General features: G+C 36.1%; 1 pseudogene; it reads left to right on the top strand.

Moving 5' to 3' along the window:
- Positions 1 to 4,005: 4,005 nt before the first annotated feature.
- Positions 4,006 to 6,831, top strand: LOC144374769 (F-box-like/WD repeat-containing protein TBL1XR1 pseudogene; annotated as a pseudogene).
- Positions 6,832 to 11,128: the final 4,297 nt, after the last annotated feature.

The raw sequence follows: 11,128 nt of genomic DNA, 5'->3' as shown, positions 1-11,128 counted from the left end.
AAATCAAAGATGAAATCAATAAAATTGAAACAAAAGAAACAATTGAAAAAATTGACAAAACAAAGTTTATTATTTGAAAAAATGAATAAAATTTACATACCTTTAGCCATGCTAATGAAGAGAAGGAGAGGGAAAACTCAAATTACTAAAATCTGTGATGAATGATGAAATATCACTTCAGACACTACAAAAATACAGACCATAATTAGAAATTATTTTCAAAATTTGTACTCCAATAAAATAGAAATTATTGAAGACATCTACAAATTTTTAGAGTCATATGATTTATCCAGACTGAATCAGGATATGTATACAAGTTAAACAGATCAATTTCAAGCAATGAAATAGAAGACACCATCAAAAGCCTACCAACCAATAAAAGCCCAGAACCAGATGGATTCACAACTGAGTTCTACAAGACCTTCAAAGAAGAACTAATACCAATAGTCCTCAATTTATCCCATGAAATAAAAAAAGAGGGAACACTTCCAAACTCATTCTATGAAACTAATATCACCCTGATCCCAAAACCAGACAAAGACACATCAAAGAAAGAAAACTTCAGATCAATATCTTTAATGAACATTGATGAAAAAATTCTTAATAAAATTCTACCAAATCAAATACAAAAACATATTAAAAATATAGTGCACCATGATCAAGTGAGGTTCATCCCAGGCATACAAGCTTGGTTCAACATAAGAAAATCAATAAATGTAATTCATCATATCAATAGACTAAAATATAAGAACCATATGATCATGTCAATAGATGAAGAAAAAGAATTTGATAAAATACAGTACCTCTTCACGTTCAAAACACTAGGAAAAACTAGGGATAATAGGAACATATCTCAATATTGTAAAAGCTATCTATGCTAAGACCAAGGCCAACATCATTCTAAATGGAGAAAATTGAAACCATCCCCTTACAAACCTGGAACAAGACAGGGATGCCCTCTTTCACAAATTCTATTTAACATAGTCCTTGAAATTCTAGTCAGAACAATTAGACAGATGAACAATATTAAAGGGATATGGATAGGAGATGAAGAATTCAAACTTTTACTATTTGTGATGACATGATTATATACTCAGAGGATCTGAAAAATTCCACCAGAAAACTTCTAAAACTAGTAAATGAATTCAACACCCACAATCAAATGCATTTCTGTACATCAGTGATGAAACCTCTGAAAGAGAAACTAGAAAAACTAAAAAACTCCATTTACAATAACCTCAAAAAAAAAAAAACTTTGGAATCAATGAAAGAGGTGAAATACCTCTACAATGAAAATTATAGAACGGTAAAGAAAGAAATTAAAGAAGATCTTAGAAGATGAAAAGATCTCCCTTCTTCTTGAATAGGCAGAATTAATATTATCAAAATGACCATACTACCAAAAGCACTATACATATTTAATACAATTCCAATCAAATTCCAATGACATTCCTCAAATAAATAAGATAAGCAGTCATGAAATTCATCTTAAAAAAAAAAATAAGAGACCCAGAGTAGCCAAAGCAATTCTCAGCAAAAAGAGTGAAGTAGGTGGCATCACAATATCAGAACTTAAACTATATATAGAGCAATAGAAATAAAAACAGCATGATATTGGCACCAAAATAAACTTATAGACCAATGGTACAGAATAGAGGACACAGAGAAAAATACTCCCAAGTACAGTTACATCATAGTAGAGAGAGGGACCAAAAACATATATTAGAGAAAAGATAGCTTCTTCAACAAATGATGCTGGGAAAACTGGAAATCCATATGCAAATAAAATTAAGCCCCTATCTCTCATCATGCACAAAACTCAAAGTAGATCAAGGACCTTGGAATCAGACCAGAAACCCTGCACCTAGTTAAAGAAAAAGTAATTCCAAATTTTCATCATGTCAGATTAGGCCCTGATTTCCTTGACACGACTCCTATAGTTCAAGAAATAAAATCAAGAATCAATAAATTGGAGAGATTCAAACTGAAAATCTTTTTCTCAGCAAAAGAAAAAATCAGTAAGGTGAAGAGACAACCTACAGAATGTGAGCCAATTTTAACCACATGCACATCAGACGTAGCACTGATCTCCAGGACATATAAAGAACTCAAAAAAACTTAACACCAAAAAACCCAAATAACTCAATCGATAAGTGTGTAAAAGAAGAAATACAAATGACCAAACAAGTATATGAAAAAAAAAAAATGTTCAAAAGTGTTAGCATTAGGGAAATGCAAATCAAAACTGTCTGGAGATTTGATCTCATTCCAGTGAGAATGGCAATTATCAAGAATACAACTAATAATAAATGTTGGCAAGGATGTGGGGGAAAAGATGCATTCATACAATATTGGTAGGACTGCAAATTAGTGCAACCATTCTGGGAAACAGTATTCAGAGTCCTCAAAATCTAGAAATGAAATGACCATATGATCCTGTTGTCCCACTCCTTGGTATATATCCGAAAGTTCTAAACTCAGCATACTACAGGGATGCAAGAATATCAATGTTTACCGCAGCACAATTCACAATAACCAAGTTTTGGAACCAAACTGGGTGCCTTTCAACAAATGAAAGAATAAAGAAAATGTGGTATATATACACACAGTGGAATATTATTCGTCCATAAAGAATGACTTTATGACATTTTCTAATAAATGGATGGAACTAGAGACTCTCATATTAAGTGAAATGAGCCAGACTCAAAGAGTAAAAGTCAAATGTTTCCTCTGATACACAGAAGCTAATCCAAAATAAGGAGGGTAGGGAGAAAGAGAGAGAAAGAAAAACAGTGGGGGGAGAGATTCCATAAACATAGAGGAAAGTTCAGTAGAGTCAATCAAGGGAATTGAGAGGGAGGAAGGAGAGGTGAGATAAAGGAAGAACAGTGGAATGAATCTGACTGAACTTTTGTGTCAACGTACGTAAATATTCCAGTGAATCTCAACATCAAGTATATCCACAGACACTGATTAATAATATGTGTATGTATACACACAAAAAAATGCAGAAAGTTCAGTAGAATAATAGAATAGAGGGAAAGGAGCACAGGAGACATGAGGCGGGAGAGTGGAAGTGCTTGGGACTGAACTAGAGCAAATTTTATCCCATACTTTTGTGATTATGTCAAAATGTATCCTAATGCTATATATAACTAAAAGGAATCAATAAAAAATAAAATGGTTATTTTAATTTAATGGTGTGATAATTCTGGAAACAAGTGCTCCTACTTCCCCAGGTTTAGCTAGGTTTGTTTGTTTATTAGTGCTGGAGAGAGCTTTACCATGAATACCATCCTCATTCAAATCATTATTGGTGAGCTGTGGCTGTGGCTCAGTGGTAGAGCATTTGCCAAACATGAGTGAGACACTGGGTTTGATTATCAACACCACATATAAATAAACTAAATAAAAGTACTGTGTCCATCTGCAATTTAAATTTTAAAAATGTTTTTTAAAAAATATCCTCAGTTGAGCGCCTCAGCAGCGGGCCTGGAGGGAAGGCGGGAGCCAGCCTGCGGAGCCGCTCCCCCCCCCCCCCAAGCCGTGCCGCCGCCGGCGTCCGCGCGCCCCTCCCCCGCCGGCCCCTCCCCCGCGCGCCCGCCCGCCCAGCGCAGCGCAGGCCGCTCGGGTTTGTTTTGCTGCGCTGCCGTGGCCGCCGCCGGCCTCGTGAGCTCATTTGTGCCTGGCTGGTCCCCATTCCTCTCTCCCCAGTGTTGAGTGTCTGAGCCGTTGGCTGGTCCGAACCATTTGGCTCTTTCCCTTAGTAACAGCTTTTACCTTCTGCCTCAATTCCTCTCCCCGCTGGCGCCCTTCCCCCGAGCGCCGCCTCCCCCCACCGCCGGCCACGTGCGCCCCCGCCCCTCCCCCCGCGGCGGGAGCACCTCTGCTCGCCACCTGGGGACCCGCGCCGCGCTCCCCGCCCCCGCCCGCCCGCGCCCATCCCCCGCGCCCTCCGCTAGACGGGGTTATAATTGCCTCTCACCCCCCCGGAGGGGTTATTTTGGGGGTGGTTGGAGGCGATGGCAGCGGCGGCGAGGAGGGGAATTTCCTTGTGCCTCCATTCCCGGGAGGGGGGAGCGGCGTTGGAGGCCACCGTTTCCAGAATCAGGAACAGCTTCTTGTGATCGGTGGTACCGGATCTTCAGTTGCGCATCCCTACGTCAATGCACTGCCAATGGGTTATATCCTTTGTTGTGACCTCATGGTTTAAGTGGGAATAAAGATGAGTATAAGCAGTGATGAGGTCAACTTCTTGGTATATAGATACTTGCAAGAGTCAGGGTTTTCTCATTCAGCATTTACCTTTGGTATAGAAAGCCATATAAGTCAGTCTAATATAAATGGTGCACTCGTCCCACCTGCTGCCTTGATTTCTATCATCCAGAAAGGTCTACAGTACGTAGAGGCAGAAGTTAGTATTAACGAGGATGGTACCTTGTTTGATGGTCGACCCATAGAGTCTCTGTCCCTGATCGATGCCGTAATGCCTGATGTAGTACAAACAAGACAACAAGCTTATAGAGATAAGCTTGCACAGCAACAGGCAGCAGCTGCTGCAGCTGCCGCAGCTGCCACCAACCAACAAGGATCTGCAAAAAATGGAGAAAACACAGCAAATGGGGAGGAGAATGGAGCACATACTATAGCAAATAATCATACTGATATGATGGAAGTGGATGGAGATGTTGAAATCCCTCCTAATAAAGCAGTCGTGTTATGGGGCCATGAATCAGAAGTTTTTATCTGTGCCTGGAACCCTGTTAGTGATCTCCTAGCATCAGGGTCTGGTGACTCAACAGCAAGAATATGGAATCTTAGTGAAAATAGCACTAGTGGCTCCACACAGTTAGTACTTAGACATTGTATACGAGAAGGAGGGCAAGATGTTCCAAGCAACAAAGATGTGACATCTCTAGATTGGAATAGTGAAGGTACACTTCTAGCAACCGGTTCATATGATGGATTTGCCAGAATATGGACTAAAGATGGTAATCTTGCTAGCACCTTAGGGCAGCATAAAGGCCCTATATTTGCATTAAAATGGAATAAAAAAGGAAATTTCATCCTGAGTGCTGGAGTAGATAAGACTACAATTATTTGGGATGCACATACTGGTGAAGCCAAGCAACAGTTTCCTTTTCATTCACACCGGCATTGGATGTTGACTGGCAAAGCAACAATACCTTTGCTTCTTGTAGTACAGATATGTGCATTCACGTCTGCAAATTAGGACAAGACAGACCTATTAAACATTCCAGGGACATACGAATGAAGTAAATGCTATCAAATGGGACCCAACTGGCAATCTCCTGGCCTCCTGTTCTGATGACATGACTTTGAAGATATGGAGTATGAAACAAGACAATTGTGTCCATGATTTGCAAGCACATAATAAAGAAATTTATACTATTAAATGGAGTCCAACAGGACCAGGGACAAATAATCCAAATGCCAACCTTATGTTAGCAAGTGCATCCTTCGATTCTACCTTTAGGTTATGGGATGTAGACCGAGGAATTTGCATCCATACTTTGACAAAACACCAAGAGCCTGTGTACAGTGTAGCTTTCAGTCCTGATAGCAGGTATCTGGCAAGTGGTTCTTTTGACAAATGTGTGCACATCTGGAACACACAGACAGGTGCTCTAGTTCACAGCTATAGGGGAACAGGTGGAATTTTTGAAGTTTGCTGGAATGCAGCAGGAGACAAAGTTGGAGCCAGTGCATCAGATGGTTCAGTTTGTGTATTAGACCTTCAGAAATAGCGCTACTAGTTGGAAGCCATGGACCGACTATGAATGTGTACATAGCCAAAATGACTGTCCCTGACCCACGTACTGCTATAGTCCCACTTGAACCATGGCCAGTCCACTACAGCCAAATCTAAAAGAAATATATACATACAGTGTATATAAACAAAATTGCACCCTGAAGATGACAGAGTTTTGTCACAGCTTGTGAATTCTGTTCACCAAGTGCTGGAATCTAATCTGCTGTGCCCCTAAAATAGCATTTAGAAGTTTGGATATGAAAAACAGAAGAAAGAGATATACGTTATAAAAGCAGACCATACATACATGTACCAGTTTTTGGATACTAATGACAGCCTTGTCTCCCCCTTTGAATCAGCAGACACCATGGATTATATTCTTTTGTTTCCTTTCAGTAGTGAGCAGTTTGTATGTACAGAGAAAATGGACTTAAAAAAAAAAAACTTGCAGCAGTAGTTTGTTCTTGCTTTTAAATTTTGTTTTTGGTTTAGATTATGGATGCATGAAGTAAGGGAGTGAATCAGTTTCTTGTTTATATTTTTTTCACCTTTTAAACAAAAAAAAATCTTAAAAATATTTTAATGCATTCTTTTGAAGAGATTAATGTTTGGTACATTTTATGGCTCCCAGAGCATATATTCAATTGGTGCATATTGTGGAAGGAAGGGGGAATTTGAAATTAAATGAAAACATATGACTTGGGTCATGGCAATCTGTAAGACACATCAGTAAAAGGGTATTATGCTCTGTTTTTTTTTTTGTTGTTGTTGTTGTTGTTTGTTTGTTTTCTGGTTCTTTTTTTGTGATGTGGCTTAAATACAATAGTTTCATTTTTGGGACATGTTTCTGCCAATTAAAGACTAGAAGGGCACAAAATTTTTTTTTAAATACCATAGAGAAGATATATTTTTAAAAAATCTTCTGATGTTTTGTAGCCATAACTGAATTATGGTTAAAATGTGCACTATTGTGAAAAGGAGCAAAGTAGTTTTGGGTTTTTTGTTGTTTATTTGTTTTGCTTTGTTTTCTAAGAGATTAAAACGTTTCTGGATAAGGATTAGCTTCTCAAAGTGTCCATCATTCTGTATAGAAGCTTAACTATGTAATGTAACCAAACTCCAGTATTAAGAATCTCTCATGTTGTTTTTCTTTTATACAAAGCAAGATAACGGCATATAACACTGCCATTACATGGCAAAATGCTTGCTACCTTAGTTTAAAAAACAATCTTTAAAACAAAAGACTTGCTTCAAGGTATTTTTAATAGCAGTGATTCAGAATTAAAAAAAAAAAAAGATAATTGCACTAACCTCCTTGCTGCTCTGATTCTGCATTTGTGGTACTTGTGACTACATTTTTTTTCAAGTATAAGATAGATTTAAGCTGCTATTTTTTTTTCCAGTAATCACTACTCTATCATGTCTTTTACTCTGTTTATGTCAAGTGTTTTCTTAAAGATAACAGGCATCAAATCTCTTGTGCTCATGCAACTAAAAGCAAAATATACAGACAAATGTTAGAATGAGGCCATGTTTATGTGTATGATTAACAGGGTTTGTCATTAACATAAGAATCTAGGAGTGTCAATTTGGAAGAGAATAGTTGTCAAATTTATATCTTACAGATTTTAATTAAGGAATTGTTTATTATCAAGCTTAGCAAATTTACAACACTATTTCTGTCAATAATTATTTTGAGGTCTTTACTGCTAAAATTTTAACCTGTGTTCTGTGTTGAAGTGGAAACTGATTTAACCCAAGTTAATGCAGCTTTGATTTGCAGCATTTGTTGTTTTGCTATTTTTACAAAACAGCATTGATTGAAGCAAGTCTTGGTTTTACTAAGGTAGAGTAGCATTTGCTATAGGTAAAGAGAATAAATACACTTAATTTTCACAATACATTGTTATATGTACCCTAGTTGTTGATAGTGGGGACTATGATACTGTAATAATATTTTTTAAGATTTACATCCAGAGAGGCAGTCATTCATGATGGTTTTGTGCCAGCTGTTTTTAGGGTTTTGGATCACATTAGAGATAATTTAGAACTTATAACCCTGTGACTTATGTAGGAAACCTAATATGCTGAGTATCTGGCACTTGAAATCCTGCTTTTATTGCTAGAGGTTCACATCTGGTTGACCTCTGTTGTTGTTTAAAAAAAATAAATAAAAATAAAAAAATCTGTGCAATAAAAAAAAAATATCCTCAGTTAAATCAATATTGTTCTATGCTGTCCTTTGCACCAAGATTCAATCCAATCTAAATTTAAAAGCAAGAATATTGTCTTAAGTTTTCTTCTAAAATATTTAAAGGATGGTATTTCATATCTTGTTTTGTATTCCATCTCAAATTATTTTATTCTTGTGTTCTGAAATATAAGGACATGTTTTTATTTTTACTTATTAAATAATAACTTTATCTGCACTATTTATCAAATAGAACATTCTTTCCCCACTTAATGGAACCACTTTGTACATAAATTGCATGTATATGTACCTCTACTCTGTCTTTTCTATTCTGTACCATTGGATTGCCTATGTTTGTATTATTAAAACAAAGTCTTAATTATTACATTCCACCAATTAGTTTAGACATTTGATATACAAAAATAAGTCTTTCTTATTTAAAATTTTATTATAGCTATTTTTTAATTTTACTAGTCAGTTACTAGCAGAAGTCACTAGGTGAAGCTTTCCTCATGGGGAGCAGGCCCATGATCTCTTCTTCCTGATGGGATCCTGGACATGATACTGGCACTGAGGGCGCTATGGTAGAGATGTGATTCAACAAGGCCATGATCAAGGTGACTGAGAGGCATGAGAGAAGTAGTGTGGGGCCCTGGTATGATTGTGAAATCACAAGATCCTCAGAGAGTCTGAACTTTCATCACTTTAAAGACTCCGTTGTTTAATTCATAATTTTTGCATTTCTGCAATTTATAAGTCAACTCATGTTTTATCTGTTATAACATCATGCCTTATTTTGTTTTGAAAGGATGCATTAAAACACAAGAAAGAGAAAATTAATTTAAAATAGTGTAACTTTATTTCCTTGGCACCAAAATAGACTTGTAGACCAATGATGACTTGATTGGAATATGTGAAATATGTTAATATCTCCTCTGAATAATAATACAAGGGAATTATTTCCTGAAGGGAGAAAAGCTCCGTGGGTATTTGTTGAATATATAGTAGCCAATTTAAATTCTTGTTTTTAAATTACTGGTTCTTTTTAGTTATAGAATGACAGTAGAACCCATTTTGATATAATACAAGCATAGAATATATCTTCTTCCGATTAGGACCCCATCCTTGTGGTTATACATGATATTGGGATTCACTGTCGTTTATTCATATATGTACATAGGAAAATTATGTCAGATTCGTTCCACTGTCTTTCCTTTACTCATCCACTCTCCCTTCCCTTCATTCCCCTTTGTTACTGAATTTTTATTATTCCCATTTCTTCCATCCCTCTACCCACCTTATTGTGGGTTAGTTTTCAAATATCAGTGAAAACATTTGATATTTCGCTTACTGGGGCTGGCTTATTTCCAGACCTAATATGCCCTGAGTCCTAAGGTAAACTCTTCTGTCCAGAGGTTCCTTTCAGGAACATTGATCTTTGAGTCTGAATAAGAACTGGCCATATTATGCCTCTTGTGATTCACTGGCCCTGCTTTCTGAGCTGATTCTGGAAAGCCAGGTACTTTTCCAGTGAACACCAATGGATAGCTGTCTTATAGGTTGTGAGATACCCAGTGGCAAAGCAAAAGAAATGCTAAGTATAATGACCTGAGATATTTTTCCATGAGCAAAAACCTTGGAACAAGGAGGGAAATCTAGAAGATGCTAAAGACAGGAAGGGTCAGAAAGCTGCTAAGACACAGTAAAAGGTGTCACTAATAATTATTAATAGGCAAATTAGTAGACTCAATTATTATTCAACATCTAAACAACTTTGTTCCCCTTCTCTTTGAAAATATACTTCTTTGACCCCACAACTTATGAAATTTGCCATGACCTTCTTTGGCCAAAGGAATGGAGTACATCCAAAGCACATGAATTAACTTGCCCCCTTGTGATCCACCATGAGAAGAACATGTTTGAGAAAACTCATAGAACCCAAGGGAATCTAATGGGCATAACTCTCAACCATGTTCAGCCACATCTGACCAGCTCCACAGACCCCTGAGCAAGTAAAAGTAAATACATGAACTTGTAAGGCTCTGAAAATCAAATTCGTTACACAATAAAAATTATCTAATAGAGCCTACATTAAATGGGTTCACCTTCAAAATGCCATTTCTTTTCCCAGAAGTATTATTGATATGGATATTTCTGGAATCCTGAGAGTATTTGACCTCACATTGTCACAAATTCTCATAGTGGATGACCTATAATTACAGTGATCCAGGCAGTTCCATTATGAAAGCCAAAGATATACAAGGTCTAATAAATCCCAACTAAAAGCACTTCAATAAAAAATACATATAATCATCTAATTTTTAAAACTTACAGATATAATAATATAAGGTCTATACAGGAAAGAAAAACTCTAGGCAAAATCATTAACCATCAATAAGAATTAAGTAGCTCTTGGCTTTATATGAGCATGTTAATACTTTTAAACTAAAAACTATGTAAAATAAAAATATATGAATAATTGATTAAAGTTAGAAGTAAAATAGATTATAAAATATTTCAACCACAGTTTTATAAACAGTTTCTATGTTGTTACTAATTCAGACAGATAAAATGAAGGAACAAAACATTCTTGAACAAAACAAATCTGATAAATGTGCTGCTCTTTGTTACTTTTAGTTGCTTTTTGTAACTTTTAGATGTTTTTCATATGCTTTTGAAGAATATTTTTAAATTATTTTAGTTAGTGTTCTCATTTGGACTCATTAATTTTGTTAAATCTTTAAACTATATACAAATGTGTTATTTAAAATCTTTGTTTCATTGCTCAAATACATACCTGCTATTTATATTACTATTTTAGTAGCCCAGTTTCACATATTTTAAAATTTTTTCTATTCATTTGTTTAAAATGTATCAAAGATTCATTTCAGAATTTTTTCTTATTTAAATGAGTAATATTAACTTTCTCTTTTTAGAGATATCTAAAAGGAAGTCCAAAATGTACATCTGAGTTTTCTTGGATGTACATTACCTAAATTCATACAAAAGTTGAAGGAAGTCAAATCTGGAAAGAAGACCTTCAAATGTTTAGGTCATCAGTCTTTGCACTTGCTTCTCATTACTAGTCAACTCTGTAAGTGGATAAAATATTTTACAATTACATTGGGGTGATGGTGAGAAAAGATTTATTTTTGCTGTTTACC

The sequence above is a fragment of the Ictidomys tridecemlineatus genome, unplaced genomic scaffold, assembly GCF_052094955.1.
Source record: "Ictidomys tridecemlineatus isolate mIctTri1 unplaced genomic scaffold, mIctTri1.hap1 Scaffold_87, whole genome shotgun sequence".
Classification (NCBI taxonomy): Eukaryota; Metazoa; Chordata; class Mammalia; order Rodentia; family Sciuridae; genus Ictidomys; species Ictidomys tridecemlineatus.
This window is presented reverse-complemented; position numbering and strand designations above follow the sequence as displayed.